The sequence below is a fragment of the Phyllostomus hastatus genome, unplaced genomic scaffold (genome assembly GCF_019186645.2).
Source record: "Phyllostomus hastatus isolate PE091 unplaced genomic scaffold, TTU_PhHast_1.1 phas_contig_41, whole genome shotgun sequence".
Classification (NCBI taxonomy): domain Eukaryota; kingdom Metazoa; phylum Chordata; class Mammalia; order Chiroptera; family Phyllostomidae; genus Phyllostomus; species Phyllostomus hastatus.
The window spans coordinates 344,026-371,892 of NW_025333876.1; the positions used below are offsets into that span (position 1 = coordinate 344,026).

The window sequence follows — 27,867 nt, forward strand, 5'->3', positions numbered from 1 at the left end:
GACATGCCTGTCTGGCCACAGGTGGGCTGAGAGAGCGAGGGGCCAGTCCAGGCAGAGGGCAGCTTCTTAGAGATTACTGGTGATAAGGGAGGTGGGGCTCAGGGAGGCATCAATAGGGGTTTGCATTAGGATAATTCATTAAGCCATCTATTTGCTTTGTGTGGTTTTTAGTATCTGTTTTATTTTGCAATAGAAAAAAAAATGCCTGCACCAATAAAGAAAGAAAGAAAAAAAGAAACAATATGGAAACAATGTAGGTGTCCACCAATAGATGAATGGATAAAGAAGAAGTGGCACACACATTCAATGGAATATGACAGAGCCATGAAAAAATGAAGTCTAGCCATTTGTGGCAACATAGATGGACCTAGAGAATATTATGTTAAGTGAAATAAGTCAGGCAGAGGAAGACATATGCCTTGACTCACATGTGAAATCTAAAAACCCAAACAAATGAACAAACAAACAAAACAGAAACAAACTCATAGATATAAACTGATGGCTGCCAGAGGGGTGGGGGGATGGGTATACAAGGGGAAGGGATTAAGAAGCAAACTTTCAATTATAAAGTACAGTAAGTCATAGAGATGTAATAATATACAGCATAGGGTGTGGAGTCAATGAAATCATGATAACTACATACAGTGACTTTTGGTTGCTAGGTGTGTGTAGTGGTCAATTTGTAAAGTATATAAGTGTTAAGTCACTATGTTGTACATATGAAACTAATATAATATTAGAAAAAGAAAAAAAAGCAAACTAAAAAGCAAGGAAAAAGAAAATTCCAAGTCTGACCAGGATGCAGCAGGCTTAGTTTGGGTCTGAGCTGTGGCCCCTGAGCCTGACGGGAAGCCCACTGACAGCTGACAGAGGACAGAAAGCAGGAGGTTGCAGAAATCGATTGCTGACTAGGTGGGTGACATAGGTCAGATCTAGACTTTCAAGGTCTGACATTTCTTTTGGCCACCCCTCAGTGGGCTGCTGGTGTCCATGGACATGATCTTTTCACTCCAGAGCTTGTTCCCTGAGACCTTGTCTCTAGCCAGAGGGAGCCAGTCTTGTAGAAAAATGCCACGGTGCTCTGCTTACTACCCTCACTTTTGGCTCTGTGGCTTCTGTCTAGCATGGGCATCTGTCTACTACCTTGGGGCCGATTTACCCTTGACCCCAGGCACCTTGTAACCATGAGTGTGCTCTTGGACACATTATTATCTTCATGTTCCCTATCTTTGTTTTTACTGACTTCATTATCTTGGGGCTACAAATCTGGCTTTTTTGACACTGACTCTGAGCCATAGTTGGAAAGCTTGCCTCATACAAGTCTGCATTTCCTTTGCTTTCTGCTTTCAGAGCAGGCACATGACACAAAAAGAGTATGTATTTCTTTTTTGTTTTTAAAGATTTTATTTATTTATTTTTAGAGAGAGGGGGAAGGGAGGGAGAAAGAGAGGGAGAGAAACATCGATGTGTGGTTGCCTCTCATGTGTCCCCTACTGGTGATCTGGCCTGCAACCCAGGCATGTGCCCTGACTGGGAATGGAACCGGCAACCCTTTGGTTCACAGGCTGGCTCTCAATCCACTGAGCTACACCAGCCAGGGAAAGAGTATGTATTTCTTACAGGACCTTACTGTAGTCTACTAGAAGACTCTACTGCCAAAGAACATCCTGGTCTTTTTTTTTTTAATCAACTCCTAAAGCAACAGCCTCTATAAATATGTTCTTGAGATCCTGGGATGCACAGGCACTCTTCAACCTGCTTGCTTTGCTGTCATGGAGTGATGATTGCAATTTCCTAATTGGGCATGTGTGGGGGTCCCCAAAGCTCCTCATCCACCTCAGCTCAGCTCACAGTCCCCATCTTAGGACTGACAACTTTCAGTGTCCCACTTCTGGGAACCAGTTTCTGTCTTTACTGGTGTTCATCATTCAGCTTGGGTTGCTGTGACAAAATTCCATAGACTATGTAGATGAAACATTTATTTCTCATAGTTCTGGAGGCTGTGAAGTCCAAGATCAAGATACTGATTGACTTGGCACTCGCTAGGTGGCTCAGTTGGCTGGAGCATCATCCCATGCACTGAAAGGTTGAGGGTTTGGTCCCCAGTTGGGATGTGTACAGGAGGCAACTGATTGATGTGTCTCACATCGATGTCTCTCTCCCTCTTTCTCTAAAATCAATGTTTAAAAAACATGTCCTTGGGCGAGGATAAAAAAAAGATACTGATTGATTTGGTTACCCAGGGAGAGCCCACCTTCTGGCTTGCAGAGAGTGGTCTTCTCTCTGTGTCCTCACGAGGGGGAGAGAGAGAGCTCTGGTGTTTTTCTTGTAAGGACACTAATGCCATCACCGGGGTCCCACCCTCATGGCCTCATCTAAACTGAATCACCTCCCAAAGGCTCCCAAACACCATCACATGGGGGGCCAAGTAAAGCTTCCAGATATGAATATTGGAGCAGGGACACAAAACAGTTAGTGGATAACAATTGGGAATCTTTTTTATAACCTCTTGGAATTTTCCTGTATAACTAGTATTATTCTTCCATGTATGGATTATCTGATTGTCACCACTGTAGGCCATAGGTCCACAAGGAAAGCCTAGTCTCCTGTGCTTCATTGTTGTGTCCCTCATGCTTGGCATTCAGTAGCTACTCAATAAACATTGTTGACCGAAGGCTGTGAGCTAAAAGTCCTGGAAGTACAAGTTTGAATGTAACTTGGTTCCTGTTCTTGAAGAACTCAGGAGAAAAGAAAGATCTTTAGGGTTATTTTCATACAATGTGATACATTTTATTAAAAGATATGGGTGAGGTTGAGATGTGATCAAGACAAGAGTGTCATTCTGACTGGGGCGGGAATGATCAAGAAAGCTCGTGAGAGAAAGTAATGCTATTATAAAGAGTCTTTATTTAACTGAAGTAATGAATGTGAAAAGAAATAAGACAGAGGACAGATATTATAAGCCCCAGGATTGCCCATTTGTGTAGATTTATATAATAAAATATTATTATATTATTAATCTTTACCTCTGCTGGAAAACTTTGCTGCAATTTACATCAGCCATCACCACATGCCAATCTGTAGACTGGCTAAGGCACAATCAGGGAGACAGGATAGGGCTATCGGATCTGCATATTTAACCAACCTCCTTCCCCTCACCCTGGGGCCCCTGGTGTGGAGCAGAGGTTCTCAGACTGAGGCAAGCGCCAGAGGCCCTGGGAGGTTTGTTACAATGGGCATGGCTGGGCCCCACCCTCAGAGTGTCAGATTCAGTAGGTCTGGGGTGGGGCTAAGGTTTTGTATTTCTAACAACTTCCCAGGTGATGCTGCTGCTGTTGGTCTTTGAGCACAGTTGGAGACTCACTGGTGTATAAGATGGCCACTGATTTCTTGGCATTTCTGAGGAACAGAGTGTTCCACATAAATGACTTATCCAGATAACTCAAGCTTATCTCTCCAAATGCCAGACCTCTGTTTCTTTAAATCATGTTAAGAAAACACTTTCTAAAATGAATTCTGTATTTCTTTACTTTTTGAAACAGAGAATTCTGAATACCATCAAACCCTCCCTTGATAACAGGGGATTATCATAATGAACATCCATCACGGTTCTGTTCAGTGTCCCGTAGAGGGCTGATAACTATGCTGGCCAGCCCCAGACAGCCAGCCCCAGACAGCAGCTGGCACAGATTCCTGTCCTGAAGATGCACGAGGTGGCTGGGGCCTCCTGTGCTTTGGCAGGCACTGACCTTGCAGTCACTAGGTCATGGGAAGGCCCTGGGGGTCCTGGAAGGGGGTCTGAGGAGGCCAGTCCATGGAAGGGCCACTTAGGGGCTTGGGACAGTGGTGTTTTACCAATTGGTACAGAAGTATTTCAGTATTTCAACAACAGCAAGGACACACAATGCATGTCAACCCTGAATACATGTCAGTTCTGTGACTGCCCAGTTCAATAATGGATAGTTTTTATTGTTTAATGTTTCTTTCTCCTTATTATCAAGTCCCCAAGCACTCTGGGTTTATCCAAAGGTGAATCAGGCATACAGTGAGTGTGCTGCCCTGCTGGGAAATTACGCAGGTCCTTATCTTCTCTTAGTAAAATCTGAATACATTCTTGCCTTTCAATATTGCAGAGTAGTGGGGAAAAAATGGAAAAATATGCAAAAGTCCTTCAAAATGGTTACGTATTACACAAATGAAAGAGATTAGTTTTCTTTTTACTAGAAGTGTTAAAAAATGGGATCTGCAGATGAGTGGCACGATGCTGTAATACAAGTGACATTTTCTCAAAAAATTTTCAGCCTGGCCTGCTATAGCAAATGCTTATGTCTATCAAGTTATAAATTGAGTCAGGAAAAAGAGGCTAGCAGCAACACTGGTAAACGCTTCCTCAGGCTGCAATAAAGAGGCTCTTGTGTCCTTTTAAGTGGCAGCCAAAAGCTTTTTCTCCCAAAATAACCATTTTTTTCATTGCTATTCTCCTGCTTCAAGCTGTTCTTCCTTTAGCAATGAATACAATTGAGGCCAGATTGTGAGTGACAATGATAAATGCTCTCTGGTTCAGGGGGAACAAAGCAGCAAACATGCATATGAGAGCCAGGTATCAGCCACCAGCAGACTTCCTGGCCCCTGGCCCCTGTGTGTGAGGGTGGAAGGACAGGAGTGATTTAAAGTTGTCCTTCAAAAATAGCTTCCTTTCTTCTGTGCTGGTTTGCCATGGTGCTGGCTCCTGGATCTGCATCAAAACTTCTCGGTTTCATCTTACCGTTCCTCTGTTGTTCGGTAGGGAGCCACTGAGTCAGGCTGGGCCCCTGTTAAAAATACTCTAGTGGAAATATGGTCCTATGAATTTTAACTTCACCAAACTCGTTTAGAGGGGCTTCCTTGGTAAAATGGCTCTTGTTCTGTGGACCAGTCCATTTTGGCTAGCAACATTGAGTTAGAAGATACTGGTTGAACCAGGCTGTGAAGGTACAGCATCATATTGTATTGGAGAAAATATGGACAAAATGCTCTAAATACAATTCGGGTTGAGTTGTAAAATCTGTCTTCACTTTTGCCAGGAACTCACTAGAGGATTGTGTAAATTTTTCAACTCCCGGCATCCAGAGTTGTCATTCTGGGTCAGCTGTCCACATAGGAAAATTAGGGGGTTACCTTCAGAGGTGTGGCAGCCGTGTTTCCCAGAATTCAACAGGAACACATGGCCTGGAAAATTAAAAAAATTTTTTTTTTAATTTTAATCTTTGTTCAAGTAGTTTTCTCCCTTTACTCCCATTCCAGCCCACCCACCCAACCCTCCCCACTTCCCTCCCATTACCACTCTCCCCAGATTTTTAAACATATATTTATTTTAATGGAACATTGCCTACTGACTCAATTCATTTGTGGCCATGACACTCGATGTCCGAGGGTTCAGAAGAGTAGGGAACTTGAAGTTAGGAATGTCCAGGAAAATCTACATGTATGATTGCTAGATCCTTATGAAAGTTATCGGTTTGACTTGTTTATCACAGGTAAGATAAATCCTAAAAGCAGGAGGGATAGAGGGGATCTGCTGAGAGGAATCCATTCATTTACTCCTCCATTCACTCGGATGCTTACTGGGTATGTGCCTGGCACTGTGTTAAATGGTGAGAGTATGCTGATGAGTAGGATATGAACTTTCTGTCCCGGTGGAAGACATAGGCAAGTAGACAGGCTTTACAGATACCAGGTAAATGCTACAGCGGGGAAAAGAGAGGCAGTACATGGGAAAAGCACCAGACATGGTGGCTGGACAAGGCTTCCGGGAGGAAGCATTGTCTAAGACAGAATGAAGTTTGGATCATGCAGAGAAGGGAGCTGGGGTGGCAAGACTGTTTAGAGCAAAGGAAATAGCATGAACAGAAACCTGGAGAGGAGTGAGAGCCTGTGAGGGAGCTGGGAGTATTCCAGTCTGGCTGGCTCTTGTGAAGGGAGACAGAACTGGCTGGAAGCTCAGCCTTGTTAAGCCATTTGAACTTCATCTGCAGTTCATCCTGAGAATCATTCTGAGAATCCTTGGGAGGATTTGGAAGTGCCACAATAAGATTTGCACGAGAGAACTTTGACTCGCATTTCATTGTAGAGAACGGCTTGGAGATGAGAGTGATTACATCAAGGGGAGCACTAACAGTAGAGGAATGGTGGAGGAGGCAAATGCAGGACTCCCCTGGGGTGGCAATGAGGGTGAAGGGAAGTGGATGCACACACAAGAAATGATCAAATGTGGGGATGAGGGAGAAAGGAAGGCAAGCGTGCTGCTCAGATTTTTGGTTTGAGCAACAAGGTGGAGGAGGAAGGTTTTAGAGGGAGATAATGACTTATTTTCTTGGTCACGTTTGTTTGAAGTGAGAGGATGAGGAACAGGTGTCTAGTAGGTAGTTGGATGTAAGATGTGGTGCTGAGGGTGAGAGATGTAGAGTCATTGACGGGTACTCATGGGAACCGATGCTTTTGTGAAGGATGAGGAAAGGTAAGAAGAAAGTGTCCTGAAGAGATCTCTTCTAAACATCAGCATTTAAGGAACAGGCAGGGGAAGAGAAAGCTGTGAATGCCATTGAGAAGTGGCCAGTGAATTTGGAGGAAATAAGAGAGTGTGGTCTCCCGGCAGTACTGGGATGGCGTGGTTTGTGTAGAAGTTAGCCAGCAGGATCAGATGCTGCCAGGGCTTGAGGAAGATGAAGGCTGTAAGGGTTTGATTTAGCAGCAAGTGATTGTTGGAGACCTTGAGACCTTGAGGAGAGCAGCTCAGCAGACGGCTAGGGAAAGGGACCAATTGCAGTTTCTAAGAAGACAAAGAGAGGGGAGAACCCAGCGGGCAAACAGACCACACTTACAGAAAGCTTAGCTTCAAGGGAAGGGATGGGAAGAAGTTGTTAAAAATGAGTAAAAGTACAGAAAATGGAGTCCTGAAGAAGAATGATATTTACCATACAAAGACATGCCCTTATATATTAAGCTGAACTGAGAATACACAGACATTTATTTACCAAGTAAAACCTATGTCTCCTCATTCATTTCTCTGATCACCATCCTCCACCCATCCCATTTTCTGGTTTTTCTTCCTTTCATCCTACATGTCTCAAATCTCCAGCAGGCTGTGTCCTCCTCTGCTCCCTGGACTTTGGGGCTGCTCCTTTGGCACCTGTAGATCTAAGTGGGCCCAGGCTCCCTGTGCTTGGAGGCATTGCCCAGGCTCGTCTCCTTCCTGCTCTCTCCTGGAGAGCCTGACACACAACTGATAAGGCCGATTCAGGGCTGAACCTTCTGGGTTCTGAATGAATGGACAGAATCCTAAACATCATGTGATACAAACAAAGTCAGTTCATAGTATCACCCACAATAATTTGTTGGGTTCTTTTTGGCAGGATAGTTACTTGTATTTCAGTGTGCATGTTCTGGTCAGTGAAGGTCCTGGGGAAGCTGGACAAGGGGACTTATCTACAAGTACACAGCCTTCCCTGTCCCCCTTTAGCCACTCTTTTACTGCATAGCCCTGGCTTCTCTTGACCTGACTGTTGACTCATGACTCACTCATTCATTCACTCACTCATTCAACAAGAATATTTTGAGCACCTATGTGCCAGGATGTGATTGGCACTGGGACTCCAAGATGAATAAAATGGGATTTCTGCCCTGTGGGGGCTGCATGACAAATGTCCTCTCAGGACCATGAACACACTGCAGTGGGAGCTCTATAGAAGGCTGAGGTGTGTAGAAAGGTCAGGATGGCCTCACAGAGGAGGTGACATTTGAGTCCAGCATGGAGAGAGGAGATGGATTTCTTGAGGTGGTTGAAACTGAAACCGTGCTTGGAATCCCCTCTGCCTCTCTTGTGCCCATCTCTCTGCTCCGCACCCATCTCATTCGTGGAGGGCCAGGTTCTGGGTTAACCAGTTGATGACCAGCTTTTTCACCCTTTCCAGAAAATATCCCTTCCAGGTAAGATATTTTTATTTCAACAATGCCATTGTTTGGTTAATACCTCAACCAGAACAGTGCCTCTAACATGGGGGTTGGTTCAGGTGGTCAGATAGTCGTGCTCTCAGACAGTTATGTTCTCGAGTGGTTTCAGCTGTTACTACTGTTCCTAGATTCTGGGCACAGCAGTGGTGTCTTGAGAAGGGGCATTTGCCTGGTAGTGGTGGTCTGCAAGGACCAGAGAAAGACACGTGGTTAGGTTAAGTTGAGAAATTCAGGAGAGACTGAGTAGGCCTCGAGTGTCATGCTGATATTCTCAGTATCAATACAGAGTTTCACCATAGAAAAGTTTCTATCATTAAATCCAATTAAATTGTAAAAATTGATGGCTTTAGAAGATGTTTGCTCCGTAATTCTGAATGTAGGTGGGATGACTTAAAGAGTGATTAAAGGGGAAGCAAAACTTAGCCATTCTTTCTGAGAGGCCTTGTTCTGATAACAGCAAGAGTATCTTTGTATTGTGGTATAAGGTTTTATTTATAGACTGTATTTCAGAAAAGTTGGTTTCAGGGAGAGGGGAAAGCCATTTTTGCAAAGGATAATTTGTAAGCCTTGGTGCTGCCCGTGCCTGTACAGGGTCTAGGACACAGCAGGCCCATGGCCAACATTTCTTAAATAGGCGAGAATGAGTGGTTTCCCTCTGGTTGCAGTGGTCAGACTGTTGTGGGTTTAGCCTTGCTGTAACCATTGCAGTTTTCTGCTTTTGAATGAAGGTCACTGTCCCTGGTTCTGGTGGGACAGGATGCAGCACAAAGAAGACACCTGCAGTGAGGATCCTGTTCATGTGGCAGGGTCACTCACATTGATGTGTGAATCTTGTTGAAAGACATTTTCTTCCAGCCTTCAGTTAGTGCATATTTACCTGGGGACTAGGTCTGTAGTGTAGCAAAGTAAAAATTCTTGAAGTATTGTGTTAGTGTCTATGAATGATTTCTATTTATGGATTATCTACACTGAGCCATTACCTTAAACACTTCTGTCTTCTAAAATAATGTTTGCATCATCTTACAAGACTGTTTAATTAGGGAACCCTCATATCTAGTAATGCTGTGCAACAGCTCTCACAGTTCTTTGATAGTTCAAGGAAAATAATTTTATGTCTAATAGTTTAAATTTCTGATTATAGATGCAGGAAAGTACTGATTCTTGTGGAGTGTTGCAAAAGGAACAGCTTAAGTATAAGAATAATGGGTGTTCTGCAAACATGCAAAGAATTATAATATATAATACGTTGAGAAATAAAGCATTGTTGTCATGCTTGATTTTACCTCCAATTACATTTTGCCAATTCATATATGTCTCATAAAATTATTTGAAAACCTTCTTTATTTTTCTGTTCCCTGCCTGTGTTGGTGTATGGCCTTTTCTATTTTGATCTTCCTCTCTTTTTCTGCAAACAACAATTTCTGTAAATAACACTGCTGGCTAGAGCAGCAGGCTGGCTTTCATCTTTTCTTTGTCAGGATGCACTCTGTCTACTGAATATTGACATAAAGTCTGCAGGCTTAGCTATAATGTCTACTGGGTCTATTTACAGAAACAGAATTTGCCTGGGCCTCATTTTCTTTGTGGAGAGGAAGGAGAGGGTTAAGGGCATTGGTATATTACTCTGAGCATGATACGCAAATCGCTATGAAGCATACAAAATATAAAACAAAGAAACAAGATCTCAGACATCCAGGACTCAAGGTCCAAGATTAAAAATTCCAAATACCACAGCAAAGAGCTAAGCTGAAATAAGAAGGAGATGGTAAAATAGACAACCTGGAACAGTCAATGGAAAAAGTGATTCAAGAGAATGATAATGTTTTATTTCAGGTTCTTGTTAAGAACCTGAAGGCCATTAATCATGACCTTCAAAAAGAGACAAAACACTGCATCAGGAACCATGATGCGTGTGTATGCGTGTGTGTACATATATAGTCTTTTTGTACCTATGTGTATGTAAAGGGGGCAGGTCCTGGGAGGAGGTACATACAACTGAATGCAGTGAGAACAGAGAGTGGCCACCACTGTGCTTCATTTCTGAGATCTACATTTCTTTAAGTGGTGGGATTCTAGGTGAATTTTATCCTCTCTTTTGCAGCATTCAAAGAAAATTAATAAAAAGAACTCTAAATTTTCCTGCCAAAATTCTTCTCCTTGTGCTGTACAAATAAAATTGAGTTTTTGTCTGTCTATAATTCTGTCTCTTCTTGAATCATTTCCCAAATAATTGTACAGATTTCTTTTTAGCTACATTTGCAAGGAATGCTGGGAGGGGTCGTACTTAAAATCTAGGCTACTTTATAAAGTGAAAATTCACTTTAGTGGGCTCCGGGTGGGGTGCACCTACAGAGACAGAGGCTCACCCCTGCAGGAGGTAGAGGGTGGGTTGGGACAAGCTGCTTGGAAGATGTGAATGGGCCCTCTGTACAGGGGCACTGCTGGGGCAGAGTGCCAGGAATTCATTCAAGGACGGACAGCAGCTCACCTGACAACTCCTCCAGGATGGTTAGCGTGCACGAAGCAATATTCAAAAGTAAGAGATTGTTCACTCTACAAAAACTATAGCTTAAGTCACAATATTGGGGACTGGTGGGTAGAGGGATTAATCTTTTAAGCAATAATTTTATTTCTTAAGGAAACATGATTTGCCTGTTTAGAGATCATCTGCCTTCCTTAGCCATAGGCTTGCTCAACATGTATTAGATGTCAAAGTAATCAATCCATTTAAGAAGAACGAAGTTCAAATCTTCTTAGAACTCACATAACTGCTAGCCAGGTGAAGTCTGGAGGGCTTATGAGAGTCACCTTCAGGCTTCTTGAGCCCTTCAGATCTCCAGCAAAAGGCAGAGATGAGCCACCTCAGGGAGAGTGCCTCTAGTTACAATGGCAAGAAGGAGGTAGAGCCCTAGGAATGGAAAATTGTAGAGTGGTAGGCTCACAGGAAAGCCCCAAAGCCAACTGGTCACCCACCAGCCTGTCCTCTCGTGGACCCCATAGCATCCAGGCAGGGCATGCATAGCTGTACTCTCATAATGCCAAATAGACCAATTCATTAACTTGCTAGACCAAACCAAAAATCTAATTGTTGTGCTTGATTTTATGTAAAGCACTCTAATAAATCTATCAAGTCATTGTGGTGAGAGTATCTTTCATACTTGCAGTCTTGCAGTCAGACTTACATTACAAAAGATTTACAACCTTATTTGGTGATGTGATAATCTATGTTAAAAATTAAGTGAGTCACTTTACTGCTTCTGATTCTGATTTAAGCTAAAATGTAGTGTGGAATTCATATCTCTCTCTCTCTCCCTCTCTCTCTCTCTCTCTCTCTCTCAAAGAAAATAGAGTCCAGAGATATTTTCTGGCTTGCCCGAAGTCACCAGTGATTTAAAAACTGAGCACATCCTAGAGCAAAGAACTTTTCACCTGGAGAGGGCTTTCTTCTGTATCACCCACAGGAGAACTGGTCACCATTTCGGAATAAGGGTTCTTCCTTTACTTGAAGGCTGCTCTATTTTTATTCATCAATTACTTTTGTTTTAATTTGTATTTCTTCATTTACTAATGAGGTTTGTCATTTTCCCACAGGTTGATTGGAAATCTTTCCAAAGTAGGTTTCTCGCCTCAGTGGGTGCAGCAGTGTGAGCAGGACTGGCCCGTGTGGCCATGTGGGATGGTCATGTTCAGAGAGCAAAGCCACCAATGGTCAGAACTGGGGGAACCCTAGTGACTGCTCTGGAATCATCTCATGTATGCCACTTCCCATAAATTGATTGCTTCCATCTATCTATTGAAGCTTCCTGCATATTAATAACCCTAATCATAATTTCAGTTCCATGCTGGAAAACCTCACAACTACAGAAGATGCTGAATTTCATTGCCTGATTTGTGGTTAATTACCTAATGTACGTTTTGTTCCTGGAGAATTGCCCTTGGTTACTTTTTACATATTCTCTATTTTTGTATTCTTACAGCTACCCAGCTGTTATTTCATTTGTTCTTTTATCAGTTGCTCGTGGCACAGGGTCATATCAAAGCAGGTTCTGTGTTTATGATTAATCAGGAGAGCATACATATTTGAAGATGGCAGCAGGAGGCCTCTGTAGTGGGTTGTGGGATGAAAGGTGTTTAGACATGAGGATTGTTTAGGATGGTCTGAGACACAAATAAGGTAGGAGCTTATGCTAGAGGCTTAAACTGTCTCTCCTTGCTTGAGTGCATATTCTTCCCCAAAATGTATTTTACAAAGTAGGTGTTCATTGTGTGTATGTATATACATATCCACACATATATTAATTATATCTATATCTATATCTATAGTTATAGCTATTTATATATATCTTGTCTCCTATTTTAATAATAAAATCTTTACATGGACCAGAAAAACTTACCACTGTTAATTTTATATGCTTTCTCTAAATAGATTTCAATTGATGAGTTCTAGTGGTGAATTTTAACTTTGAAAAAGAAGTCTCATGCAGTCACAATGGAACAGGAATTGATACCCCACTTCAGCCCCCAGGATCTACAAAACAACCTGAGGTTATTTGAGCTCCAGTATTAGTACTATCCTTATTTCTTCTAATTAAGTAATAATCTTGCCTTGACATGAGGCGTTTCTTAGTAAAGCATGAGCTGGTAGCATTTAAAAAATTTTAACTCTTGATTGAAATACAACCTACTCACAGAAAAGTTCATGGTTACTTTATTATTTTACTGAGCTACAAATTATATACATGAAGTCTACCCCTTTAAAGTGTGTAGTTCAGGTTTTAACATATTCTCATCGTCATGCAACCATCCCCACGTTCTAAGTCCAGAACGTTTTCTTCATCCCCCAAGGCAACCCCATCCCTGTTAGTAGTCATTCCCCATTTTGGCCTTCTCCAACCCCATAGCAGTCACTAACCTACTTTCGGGGTCTATGGATTCACCTATACTGGACATTGCTGATAAGTGAAATCATATAATATGTGGCCTCTTGTGTCTGGCTCCTTTTAGTTTAGCATAATGCTTTCAAGGTTCCTTCATGTTGCAGCTTGAATTAGACAACCACTGTGTATTTATGGCTGAATAATATTCCATTATTATTACTTTAGTTGGGGGGCTTTACTGGTTCCTAGCAAAATCCTACAGCTGCATCTGGTCTTGTATTTGAGAGCTGATCGGGCTCTCAGAGGTCTGAATGGAACGCCTGGGCAGGTTCATCCCAGCAGGGAGCAGGGCTTCTGGGAACAAGGGGATGTCCCTGTGAACTGTGGCAAGTGCTGGAGCCTGCTCACCTCCTTCCTGTCCCCCTTTTCTGTGGTGCCATGACCCCTTCACATTTCTCCAAAGGAAGCTCTCCCAGAACAATTTCCTCAGGATGCAGAACTAAGTGGACTTCTGGGGATTTCCATATTCGGAAGTGGTAAATGTTCTTTCATGGATCCTAATACCCTGATTTTTCTTGTTTTCTAAATACATTTGTTTCTTCTCAGACAGAGTAAATGACACGGACAGTTTGTGATCAGAGGTCTCCCTAGTCATGTGATCTACATACACCCAAACCCTGGGTTTCCTTGGCTCTTTGTGGAGTGGAGCATGGTGAGCTCTGGTGAGGCTCCTTGTGCACTCTTTCAGTTTTGGAGGAATCAAAATTTGTGTGGAGAATGACTTTTAATTCCCTTTTCCTTTTGATCTTACCTGTAGGAGTTGAATTGTTGCAAGATCTGAATTCTTAAGGCTTGACCCCATGTCTTTCTGTGAATGCATGGAAAAGGCATTTTCCCATATGCTGTTCCTTGACTTGGGTATGTGGGGGGAGGGAGAGGGGGACGGAGTGGTATGGACTTGCTCTGAAAATCTCGGGAGCATCCTACAGTTCACATTGTTTCTGGTCTGTTTTAAAAGTGTTACTTGCATATATACTTGATTCTTGTGTCTTGGATGAAATGCTTAGTTCTACACAGAACTATATCACATATTAGAAGTCATCTGTTTAGTAGTAGTGGAAGCGGAAGTGTGCTTAACCCCTGCTTCATGTCAGGTTTTCTTATGTCAGGCTGAGAAGGATCTCATCAGAGCTGGTTAAGATTGGGGGTCTTTGGGCCTGAGTTGCGCTCAGGATACTAACCCACAGCATGTCAGTTAGTAGGCCCACACCTGGGCTTGCCACCCAGGGAGGGATGAGAAACATGAGCTTCTTTTTCTAATGGATACTTTATCTACATCAGTTGCCTCATCAGAGTTAAAATAACTACCCTTTGTTATTTTCTCCAAAATAACAAAGCCCCTGGCTGCATTTGTCTTGTTGAGGACTTACCTGAGTCTTCGTTTTTACTAATGCAATCATAGAGAAGGCAAGAGCGCTCATGCGCCTCCTGCTCCCATGTGCGGCCTTTTTCAGCATGCAGGTGCCCCACTGGTACGGACATGTCCCTGCATCGGTGACCGAAGTGTGGCTTGTGTAGCATTTTACTTCTCATCTTGTCTCATCCCCGGGTGAGGTTGGGAGTCTGGGGGTAAAGTAGCTGCAGGACCCCTTTTGAATTCCAAATACTCTTCTTGGGACACACATTTGGGGCACCTTGGAGTTTCTGTATGTTAATGCCTGGTAGAAACTTGTTATGACCAGGAAGTGACAGCAGCAGAAGCCATCTGAACTGCAGGAGTCTCTGGCTATAGGAAATCTTCATACAGTCAGTTAAGTGATGTGTGCTGCAACTGCTTGGGGAGAAAACCAGTCAAGTTTATGTTTTGTTTTCATCAACATCAGTTTTGTATTAGGGTTTTTATTTTGAAAGCATCTAACCTCAAGCTTGGTGTAGTCCTTCTTTGATAAGAATGTCACCAGCATTGATGGTCTAGAGTACCGCTTGTTTTTTGTTGGTTTGGACATTCTGTTCCTTTTGAGCTTCATTTGCACAGCTAATGGATCTTGTGGGTTTTCTCCCACTGAAAATGTATACTTTTTCATTGTGCTGAATTGTGTTGTGTCTCTTCAAGAGCTCTGCATAAAGGAAATGTAATGTAGACTATATTAATTTTTGAAACTATCATCAGAACAGAATTTTACTTAAAATTATAGGCTAAACTGAGCTCATGAAAAGTTTGCACAGTTAAAAAAATCATGTATACTTCTTTTAACTAAATTTATTTATTTTTATTTTTTATATATTTTATTGATTATGCTATTACAGTTGTCCCAGTCCCCCCCCTTATTCCCCTCCACACTGCACACCCCTCCCACCCACATTCCCCCACCTTAGGTCATGTCAATGGGTTATACATATAAGTTCTTTGGCTTCTCCATTTCCTATACTATTCTTAACCTCCCCCTGTCTATTTTCTACCCACCATTTATGCTACTTATTCCCTGTACCTTTTCCCCCATTCCTCCCCTCCCCTCCCCTTCCCCACTGGTAACCCTCCATGTGATTTCCATTTCTGTGATTTTGTTCCTGTTCTAGTTGTTTGCTTAGTTCGTTTTTGTTTTTGTTTTTGTTTTTGTTTTAGGTTTGGTTGTTCATAGTTGTGAGTTTGTTGTTATTTTACTGTTTGTTTTTTTATCATCTTCTTTTTCTTAGATAAGTCCATTTAATATTTCATACAATAAGGGCTTGGTGATGATGAACTCCTTTAACTTGACCTTATCTGAGAAGCACTGTATCTGCCCTTCCATTCTAAATGATAGCTTTGCTGGATAAAGTATTCTTGGATGTAGGTCCCTGCTTTCCATGACTTCAGATACTCCTTTCCAGCCCCTTCTTGCTTGCAAGGTTTCTTTGCAGAAATCAGCTGACAGTCTTATGGGAACTCATTTGTAGGTAACTGTCTCCTTTTCTCTTGTTGCTTTTAAGATTCTTTCCTTGTCTTTAATCTTGGGTAATGTAATTATGATGTGCCTTGGTGTGTGCTTCTTTGGGTCCAACTTCTTTGTGACTCTCTGAGCTTCCTGGACTTCCTGGAAGTCTATTTCCTTTGTCAGATTAGGGAAGTTCGCCTTCATTATGTTTTCAAATAAACTTCCAGTTTCTTGCTTTTCCTCTTCTCCTTATGGCACCCCTATGATTTGGATGTTGGAATGTTTAAAGATGTCCCAGAGGTTCCTAAGCCTCTCCTCATTTTTTTGAATTCTTGTTTCTTCATTCTGTTCTGGCTTATTTCTTCCTTCTGCTCCAAATCATTGATTTGAGTCCCTCTTTTCTTCCCATTACTGTTGGTTCCCTGTACATTTTGCTTTATTTTGCTTTTCATAGCCTTCACTTTTTCCTCTATTTTGTGACCATACTCAACCAATTCTGTGAGCATCCTGACCACCAGTGTTTTGAACTGTGCATCTGGTAGGTTGGCTCTCTCTTTGTCACTTAGTTGTATTTTTTCTGGAGCTTTGATCTGTTCCTTCATTTGGGCCATTTTTATTTTTTTTGTCTCAGCACACCTGTTATGTAGTAAGGGACCCTTATGACTAAATTTAAATAATTAGCTACCTTTTTATTGGTTTGTGGCCTGACATTTGATCTGAGCACTAGAGATTTCAAATTTGCCTTAAGACAAAGGGTAATAACTTGACTTGATAGTTGTGCCCATAGCCTTCCAATGAGGATCAGAATTAGGCATTTAGTGGATTCAGAACAATGTTTTGACCTTGTTCACATTGCTGCTTATAACTGCTTTAACTTTAATAAAAACCTAAGCTATTTACATATACACTTTTGTCCTCTCAGAGCTATACTTATACTAAGGAATCTGATGGTTTTTTGACAGATAAAGCCCTATACAATCAGTTTTTATAGGGCTTTTGAAGCTGTGGTACTTTCAGGAAATCAGTGTAAATAAAATCAATTGGACTGTTTTAAAATGAAACTTTTGCATTTAGCGTTTCCGAAAGATTCCTGATAGTGGAAACCTCACCAATAAACAGGATTAGAGAGCCCTGTGTCTTTTAAAGCCAGGATCACAAATGAGTTTTAAAGAAAGTACATTAAGGGAGGCCCTGCTTTATCTGAATTCCAAAGAGCAGGTAGGGGTAGAAGTTGCAGGAGTGTGAACTCTCCTTTGGAGAGAAAGTGAGACCAGTTATAAACAAGTGGACATGCTGAAATCTTCCTAATTCCTGAAAAGATTTTTCACCATTGGGCAACCTCCAGTGTAGCATCAAAATACTACATGTCGATGATTAGATATGCAGCCTTCATTTGTTAATACAATGTTAAGAAATTTAAAAATAAGATATAATAGTAAAGAAAAGAACCCTTCCTATTTTAATCTTTTTCTCATAATAAAATGTGTTCATTTTAGAAAATAGGAGAACATGAACAGGAACAAAGACTAATCATCTATATTCTTAAAGCCCAAGGAAGAGAACTACTGTTAACATTTTGGTGTATAGTTTCTTAAAAAATATGATGAATTTTAATCCTTTGTTTCCATTGATTTTCTATATTTGTTACTTTTCAGAGTCAAAATTTTGTTTTAAAAGTTTCAACCAATGGCTAAGGCATCTTGTGATTCTTTGTGGATTTTTCTCTGTGGGACAATTAAACCTTGAGGGCAGATGAGAAATGAGGCAAGTTCTGGGTATAAGATTTATAACCTAGAAAAGTCCAGTAAATATTTAAGAAAGAAGTCCACTTCTAAAAATCTTCACTGATTTTCAAAAGATCTATTAGTGTGTTATCAACTTTTTGGATTTAGGCTGTTACCAACTTTCACAGATGGCTTCTATAGGACATACACTTTCTACAAGTAATAATCCAAGACAATGAGGAATGGATCAGAAAATGCAGTTTCTCCCAGCTTAGAACCAAGTGTGTTAGCAAATGTAGCCTTGTGTATGCTGGGTTTTTATTTCTGTTAATTGTTTAGTTTCACTATAGTCTTTTCATGGAAGACTTATTTATCCACATATTAGTAAGGAATGGTATGTCACAGTTGAAAATAAGTGAGAAAAAAAGGGGGTAGGAGAAGATAAGAGTTAAAAAAAGTAAGACATAATCAGAGGTCAAGGAAAATGCAGTTGTCTCAGAGACTTTAAGCAACCAAAGCAAAAAGAAAGCATGATCCATCATCAGAGTTAGTGTTCATTAGAGGAGAAAAAGTCTGCTCTGGCAGCACTGAGCTATTTCTGATACTGAGTCAGAAGTGAATTTCTCCCTTAGGAAGTCCCAAAAGGTGCTGCAATACAGCATCACAACGCCCACGACCTCCCCGAAGAAAACACAATGACGTGTTGTTTGGCAGTTGTCACTCGGCAGGCCCTTCCGGTGCCTCCTGTATGCCAGGACAGGGCAGGAGCAATTCTGGCCCACAGTTCAGCTTGGGCACCATTAGACAGGGCCTGGGTGCTGCTGTGGGGTCTCCCTCACAAGGCGAGCACAAGGTGCTTCAGCGTGGAAACCTACGAAGTGGAGCTTTGCTCACCCTCCCGTTCATCTCCATGCATGTCTGTGTGTGGGGTATAGAACCTGTCAGGCCGGTTTCTGTTAGAAAGAGTCTTTATTTCTTTGCCATCACATTCAAGGCTAACGTTCACCATTGCCCGTGCATATCCCTTGCAATTTGACAGGCTTTTAAAATGTCACATTATTCTAACCTTTTCCCCCCACTTGTTTTTGGGTTTTCATTAGAGATGTTTCCCACACATGGTTTTGTTAAACATACTGAATTTTGGGACTTTCATAAAAATAAACTTGAACCAAAAGTCAACTTGCTGAGAGATAATTGCAATCTGTGGACTTTGAGATTTAAAATCCAAGAGCCATTTTAAGTGAGAAGTTGTGTGGTGTGCAGGTGTCATCCACTTGCCCCTTCTTCTTAAATGGCATGGAGATGATGCCTGTCTTGGTGCCATGAATTCTGCATGGATAGAGCTCCAGTGTGGTGCCGGGCAGCCTGGGTCTTGGTCATGGTCCTCCCTCCAACTTGCCCAAAGGCGCTGAGATGCATCCCCATATGGGACTGGGAAATAAGGTGAGCCAAGGAGCTTCCCATTCATTTAGAAATTCTACAGTAGTATATAGCAGGGTATACTGCTGAGTATTATTCTCCCTTCCCTCTTTTTCCTTTGCCAATTTGATTGGTGTAGGGTTGTTTTTGTTGTTATTGTTTTCATTAAAAATTCCTCCCCCCTCATCCTATATAACTCTCTACCATCCTTCACAAATTTCTCCTACTTAGGAACTATGTTTTATGCTAGGTGAATTAGAGCAGGACTGTTTCAGGATTCTTCCAGATTATCAAGGGGATCAGACTTGAGCTGTCTTAATACCTAGACACCTATGAACTAATACTGCTGCTTCTGTCTGCATGTGTGCATGTGAGGGACTGAGCACCATGCCTTTGACCCCCGGCTGGAGGAGATGCTGCTCCATAGGTAACAGCACTATCCACAGGGCGTGGGTGATGGGGGAGGGTCAGAAGAAAAGCAGTTTTCTGAGGAAATTGTTAGCCTGGAGTCAGCAATTCTTCAATTCTGTGCCTTCTAGGTAGGGATGATAGGTTCCATAGCCTAAAATGAAGCAAAACAGCCTAAATGTTAGCGAGATATGTTTTAAATGTCGAGAGCCTTGAAATAGCTTTTTGCAATAAAAATATTTAGATGAAACCTTGAAGAGAATTAGATTGTGTCTAGCAAGAAACCCAGAAGTTACATGTGAAAATGATCTAATAGTATCTTGTGGCTTTAGAATAGGTTGTTTACCTCAGTGGGCTCTAGAACAAAAACTAGCTCAAAGCAATAAGCTTCTTATTGGGAATCATATTAATCACATCATTTTGGAAATACATTTTCTTTCCCCAAATTTGTTTTCTGACTATTTCTTTTAGTTTAACTAGCATGCTGGATTATGTTGGGTGTTTAATTTGCTCTTGCAACTTAGAACAATGGCTGTGAAAGAATAAAAGCCCAAAGAACATGAATTCTGCATTTTTGGCAACCTTTTTATTTGGTAAAAGTTACAACTGCTGAAAACTGTAGTTGGGGATAAAGCTGAGGCACCGTTTGTCAAGATGGATTGCTTTTGGTGACTGAATGTTTTTGCTGTTATCTCACAACTGGAACGGGGACTTGAGCACAGAATCAGCAGTGGCTGACGCCAAATCCACAGAGGAGGAAGTCGGTGCCGCCTGTCCTGTGGCTATTCTGGGAGTTCTCCTCCTTCACCTGTCTAGTCTTCTCGTGGGCTGTCTACTCATTCATTTGTTTCAACCTTGCCACAACTTGGGACTTAAGTTTTTTCAGGCTCGATACAAATTCTGACTCTTACAGACATACTTTATGTAAGTATTATTGGGTGACCAGGAAAATGGCCTTAGTGAACAAATACTCAACACTAAAATGTCCTGCTTTGTGTATATAATTTTTTCCCAACAATTAGACTAGGTTTTTTTTTCTTCAAGGTTTAATTTCATCCTTTTAATTGTGAGATAGATTATTTTTCTTGTACAGCTCTGTGTAACAAATGAAACCTACGGAGATTTAGAGTTTTAAGCTGTAAAGATCATGATTAACCTTTACCTCACTCAGATAGAATAATATAACATTAAAAGTCTCCTAAGCAGAAAAGTACTGCCATTTTCTTTAGATACATTGAAGGGCAAACATGAGCTTTATTGGATCTTTCCCACTCTGAAGACTTTGCAAACAATAGAAACTCTTTCTTACAAAAGAAAGAAGGGACAGTAAGTTAATGTCAGGTAAAGGTAATTTGGAAGGAGAGATGGCGACTGTTCCAAGTACAGTTCAAGTACTTGGAACAGTACTTGTTCAAGTTGACCCTTGAACAATACGGGAATTAGGGTGACTGACCCTGCACAGTTGAAAGTCTGCTGATAATGCCAGTTGGCCTCCGAATCTGCAGATTCCCAGCTGCAGAGCAAACCCCACGTGAGTTGATCTGTGCAATTCAGACCCACATTGTTCAAGGGTCCACTGTAATGTGAATGACTCATACTTTACAATGAGCACATGGAAATGCAATTAAAAAATCAAAACTACCTTATACATGTTAAGAGGGCTACTATAAAATAACATTAAAAAACAGAAAGTAAGTGTTGGCAAGGATGTGGAGAAATTGGAACTCTTTTGCACTGTTAGTGGGATTGTAAAATGGTGCTGCTGTTGTGGAAAACAATCTGATACTTCCTCCACAAATTATAGATAAATTTACCGTATGACCCAGCAAGTCCTCTTATAGGTATATACCCAAAAGAATTGTATACACATTCACAATAGCCAAAAGGTGAAAGCAGCCAAGGTGTCCATCGATGGATAAATAAGTGTGATATATACACACAATGGAATATTATTGAACCTCAAAAAAAAAGGAAATTCTGACACATGCTACCACATGGATGAACCTTGAGGACATTATGCTGAGTGAAATAAGCCAGATTCAAAAGAACAAATGCTGTGTGGTTCCACTTATATGAGGTACTCAGGGTAAATTCATAGAGACAGGAAATAGAATGGTGGCTGCTAGAGACTGGGAGAAGGGGATAGGGAATTATTGTGTAATAGGGACAGCATTTCAGGTTTTCAGGATGAAAAGAGCATTTTGGAGCTTGGTTGCACAACATTGTGAGTGTACTTAACACTACTGAACTGTACACTTAAATGGTTAGGAAATACTTTATGTGTTTTACAATTTAAAAAATAATAGAATTTATTGTATGTGCCTATACATCATGATTCTATTTAAATAGTAGCTTATGGAGTTAATGCTGAGGTGGTAATTCAGTCCTTCCACCCAATTTCCTATTCTCATTTCCTTTTAAAATTTCTTGCTATTTCACCTTTCTCCTTATGAAATACTGCATTACTTAATTGTTCATTGCTGTAGCTCTAGTGTCTAGAAGGGTGCCTGGCACATACTAGGTGATCAGCAATTATCTGTTAAATGGCAGAATATCATAAGTAAAGTCAAGTCATTTAAATGACAGATGCATTTGGAATAGTTTATTTCTTAAATATCCTTTACTTTTGAGATTTACTTTATTTTTATATATGGTATATAAAATAAAGCATATAAACCTACAGTTGATAGTTCCATGAATTTTTATATATCTGTGTGCCTATGACCAAGAGCCAAATAAAAACATGGATTATTTTCATCACCCTAGAAGATAGCTCGTATCTCTCCCCAGCCAGTCCCTGCCCTGCCAGGTGCCCTCATGGTTCTGGCTCCCATTACCCATGATGCATTTACTTGTGAACATCACATAATTGGAATTTTACAGGATGTACTTTTTTGTCTGTCTTTCAGCCACCGAGGCTGTGAGATGTAGCCATGTCACTGATCCATTGTATGATAGACCCCCATTTGTTTATCTGCTCCATTGCTGATGGAAGTCTGGGTTGTTTCTATTTTTTTGTTTGTTTTGTTATGAATAAAATTCTTGTACATATACCTTTTGAGGACATAACTCCTATCTTGGAAAAAAGTATGTAGGAGTAGAATTAACTCAATCTTAGAATATATATATATTCTATATATATAAATAATATATATATATTTCTAAACTTTTACATCTGCCAAATGGTTTTTTAAAAAGTGGTTGAAATAATTTACATTTTTACCAGCAACTGTCTTACATTCTGGTGAACATAAGGAGTGTCCCTCTCTTTTTTGAAGTAGTGGTTTCTCCTTGTGGTTTGAATTTGCATTTCTCTAATGCAGCAATTTGCAACCTTTTTCATCTCGTGGCACACATAAACTAATTACTAAAATCTTGTGGCACACCAAAAATATATTATATTTTTTGTTGATCTGACAAAAATAGGTATAATTTTGATTCATTCACATGGGACAGCTATTTTCTGTTGGCTGTTGTCATTTTTTAATTTGAGAAACTAAGGGAGAGATAGGTCAGTGCCCCTGACTTAAATAGTCAGGTATTGTGTGTTTTAAAAAATTCTTGCGGCACACCAGTTGAAAATTGCTGCCTGAGAAAATGAGGACAGACTCACAGATGGAGGGCAGGATGGCAGCTTGTGGAGGGGGGTTAAGGGGTGAAGGGATTGAGCAAAAAGAAAAAAGGACTCATGGGCATGGACAATAGTGTGGTGATTTTGGGGCAAGGGGAGTCTAAGGGGACTCAATGGTAATGGAAAAAATATAATAATGGTTAAATAAAAAAATTTTTAAAAAAGAGGAAAATTGCATCTTGAATGAGTTGAGCATCTTTTCATGTGCTCATTGGTGATTTGGGTATCCTGTGAAATACCTGTTTAAGTTTTTTCCTCATTTTGTTTTTATATTTTGTCATTGTTTTACATTAATTTTTTCTTTTGGATGCGTCTTTGGTGAGATCTGTGGGTTACAGATACCTTTTCCCATCTGTGACTTGCCTGTTCCTTTTCCTAATACTTTTAATGAATGGAAGTTCTTAATTGTCATGAGATCAAATTGATCAAATTTAATTTAAAATCTATATTTTTTGAGTCCTGTTTAAGGAAACTTTGCCTATTTTGGATGATTTTTAAAGCCATTAATGCGGTTAGCACAATAAAATAAACTCAAATTAGACATTCTCATCTGAAAGGGAAAAGTTTTAAGTTCAAAAAACTGCAAAATTCAAACATGCTTCTTTTATTAAAGGAAAAGATAGAGACACAAGTGCTCCCTTTTGACAGCATCCTGACGGCAGTCAGGCACACACAGCTTTTTAAATTCAACTTTTTTTCTTGCTCGGTGTTTAGAAAGACTCTAATCTATTGGCCAGAGTAAGGGAATAATGAAATGCTTTGAGAGTGAATAGATTATTTAACTTGGGCTTAGAACCTCACTCTCCTGAACAAATTGTTGGGTATAAATTCCCCCATTTGCCCCTCAGCTTTCCTTTGTGAGCTTTCTATTATTACCCTTTATTATAGGATTTCCTAACACACAACCCAGCTGAAGGCAGTCGCAGCTGTGGTCTCTGTGGTCTCGGGTGTCGCAGCGCATCATGACATGCCATGCGGCTCCAATGGCTGGTAAAACTGGAGGTGGCTGCACACTGGATTTCTGTTCCATTAAAACTGTCCCCAAACTTTCTGGTGTCGGATTTCTGCCTTAAAATGCGGCCTTGCAGGGAAGCCCACTTGCTGCTGTGTCAGTGCCCTTCCTCCAGCCTATATTTCTCCTGCTTCGTGTGTATATCACTCACCTTTCATGTACATAACTCCAAGAAAAACGGAGGGCAGCATTGTGTTTTAAGTATTTCTTATGTATCTACTTCTCGGACTGCTAGCCTGTACCCCAGCCCCAAACTAGAACATTACCTTATACAAATATTCAAATATTCAAAATATTTCCTGATTTCCTTTTATACCCTACAGTTTAGAAGTGTGTTGTTTAATTTGCAAACATATGAGTGTTTTAATTTCTAATTATGTTCAGAAAACATATTCTGTATACCTTGAATCTTTTTCGATGTGTTGAGAATTCTTGTACCATGTCATTGGTGCTTTGTTTTGTTGAATGGCCTGTGTGTGCTCTTCAGTTATTGGGCAGAGTGTTCTATAACTGTCAGTGGTGTCAGGTTGCTCTAGAGTTGTCGTATCTTCTGTATCACTATTGATTTTCTTCCTTCTTGTTGTATCAACTACTGGGAAAGAAATATTGAAGTCTCCAGGTATAATTGTAGTTTTGTCTATTACTGCTTGCATAACTGTTAGTCTTGCTTTCTATATCTGTTATTAGACATGCAAATATTTAGGATTATGTACTCTTGGTAAATTGACCCCTTTATCATTATGAAATGTGCCTTTTTATCCTGGTGATATTCTTGTTTTCAAATATATTTTGTCTGTGGTTGTTACACTCCAGCTTTCTTTTGATGGTGTGCATGATATCCTTTTCCATTTCACATTTCATCCGTATTTTCTATTTCAGATGGATTTCTTATGGACAGGTAATAGTTGGAAATTGTTTTTACAGTTAATATAGTTACCAATATGGTTGTATTTAAATCTGTCATCTTCCTACTTGTTTTCTACGTGTTTAATCCCTTCTTTGTTCCTTGCTTTTCTCTTTTATTGCCTTTTTATTTTTTTACTATTAACGGTGTATTTTAGTTGTTCTATTTTTATCTTTACTCTGGGCTTATTAACTACAGCTCTTTGTTTTATATATTTAGTGGTTGTTCCAGTATTTTCCATATATATCCTTTCATTTGTCACTTTCTACAATTAAATAACAATATAGTATTTTGTGTCCAACATAAAAACCTTATTACAGTATACTTTCATTCTTTCCACTTCTATCTTCTGCATGATTCTACTTCTAAGTATAAGTCCCACACTACACTATAGTTGACCTTTGAACAACATAGGTTTGAACTGTGTGGGCCCACTTATACATAGTTTTGAAAATAAATACTATAAATGTATTTTTCTTATGACTTCCTTAATATTTTCTTTTCTTTAGCATATTTTATTATAAAAATGCAGTATGTAACACATTAAACATACAAAATATGTATTAATTGACTGTTTATATTATTGATGAGGCTTTTGATCACAATGCTATTAGTAGTTAAGTTTTGCAGGGGTCAGAAGCTATGTGTGGATTTTTGACTATGCAGGAGGCTGGCACATCTAACCCTTTTGGTTTTTAAGGATCAACTGTATTATATTTACTTATCTGTTAAACAATTAACATTTTTTAAAGATTTTTATTTATTTACTTTTAGAGAGGGGAAGGGAAGGAGAAAGAAAGAGAGAGAAACATCAGAGTGTGGTTGCCTCTCATGTGGTCCCCACTGGGGATGTGGCCTGCAACCCAGGCATGTGCCCTGACCGGGAATCGAACCTGTGATGTTTTGGTTCACAGCCTGCACTCAATCCACTGAGCTACGCCAGCCAGGGCCAATTAAAAATTTTTTAAACCACAAAAGACTCTGAATAGCCAAAGTAATCTCTTTTTTGTTTTAAAGATTTTATTTATTTATTTTAGACAGAGGGGAAGGGAGGGAGAAAGAGAGGGAGAGAAACATCAATGTGTGGTTGCCTCTCACACACCCTCTACTGGGGACCTGATCTGGCCCACAATCTGGTCATGTGCCCTGACTGGGAATCAAACTGGCTACCCTTTGGTTCTCAGGCTGGTGCTTAATTCACTGAACCACACCAGTCAGGGCGGATAGCCAAAGTAATCTTGAGAAAGAACAACAAAGCTGGAGGCATCACGGTACCTGGGTTTTAACTATACAATAAAGTTATAGTAATCAAAATGGTAGAATGGCATAAAAAGAGACACATAGATCAGTGGAACATAATAAAGAACCCAGAAATAAACCCACATATATAGGGCCAACTAATTTACAACAAAGTAGCCAAGAAAACACAATGGGAAAAGGATAGTCACTTCCAAAAATGGTGTTGGGAAAACTGGACAGCTTCATGTGAAAGAACAAAACTGGACCACGGCCTTATACCATACATAAAAATCAGCTCAAAATGGATTAATGGCTCAAATGTAAGACTTGCCACTATAAAACTCCTAGAAGAAAACATAGGGAGGTAAAGCTCCTAGACATTGGTCTTGTCAATAATATTTTGGATTTGATACCAAAAGTAAAGGCAACAAAAGCAAAAATAAACAAATAGAACTACAGAAAACTAAAAAGCTTCTGTACAGTAACAGAAACCATTAACAAAATGAAATAGTAACCTACTGAATGGAAGAAAATATTTGCAAATCATAAAATCTGATAAGGGACTAATATTTAAAATATATAAATAACTTAAAAAACCCAATAGCAAAAAACCCCCAAACAGACATTAAAAAGTGGGCAAAGTATATGAATACACATTTTTAAAGTTTTTTATTTTTAATTATAGTTTACATATGATATTATATTAGTTTCAGATATACAGTGTAGTGGGTAGACAGTCATGTATTTTACAAAGCGGTCCCCAGTATTTTAAGTACCCACCTGACACCGTACATAGTTATTGCAATATTATTGACTGTATTCCCTCTGCTGCACTTTACATCCCTGTGACTATTTTGTGACTGCTGATTTGTACTTCTTAATCTTTTCACTTTTTCTATCCAGCCCCCAAACCCCCTTCCCTCTGGCAACTGTCAGTCTGATCTCTGTATCTATAAGTAAGATTCTATTTTGTTTTTCCATTTATTTTGCTCTTTAGATTCCACATATAGATGAAACCACCTGGCATTTGTCTTTAACTTATTTTACTTAACATAATACCACCTAGGTCCATCCATGCTATTGCAAATGGCAATATTTCATTCTTTTCTATGCTGAGTAATATTCTATTGTATGTATGTGCCAAAACTATTTTATCCATTTGCCTGAAGATACATTTTTTGAAAAAGGGACATAAAGATGACCGAGAGGTACTTGAAGTGGATTCAGACAGTGTGCACTTGTTTGTGTCTAGCCTCTTTCATTTGACCTTCGGTTTGTGAGATTCATCACATGATTGTTTGTGGTTAAACTTGACTCATTCTCAATAGATAGATTTTTGTTTACAGCAGTGTGAATATATCATAATTTCATGGTCCACTTTACTGTGAATGGATAGCTGGAGAGCTTACAATCTGGGACTGTTTTAATAGTGCTGATATGAATATTCTTTTTTTTAAATTTAAATTATTTTATTGTTCAATTACAGTTGTCCGTTTTTTCTGCCCACCCCCTCCAAACCTCCCTCCCTTGCTTTCACCATCACCCTTGGTTTTGTTTGTTATGAATATCTTATATGTGTGTTTTGTCACACATATATATATACATTTACCTTGGGCACCTACTTAAAATTGTAATTGGTATGTCTTGGGTATGCATGGTACAGATACATGGTAGCATTTGCTAAATTTTAACAATTTTTCAAAGTGATGGTGCCAGTTTGTACTCTCAGCAGCAGTGCTTGAATGTTCTCGT

At 40.0% G+C, this 27,867-nt stretch overlaps 1 protein-coding gene across 1 annotated transcript in view; it reads left to right on the plus strand.

The window, feature by feature from the left end:
* Positions 1-27,867, plus strand: part of ATP8A2 (ATPase phospholipid transporting 8A2) — a 568,312-nt gene that overhangs the window by 21,546 nt on the left and 518,899 nt on the right. The window lies entirely within an intron of this gene.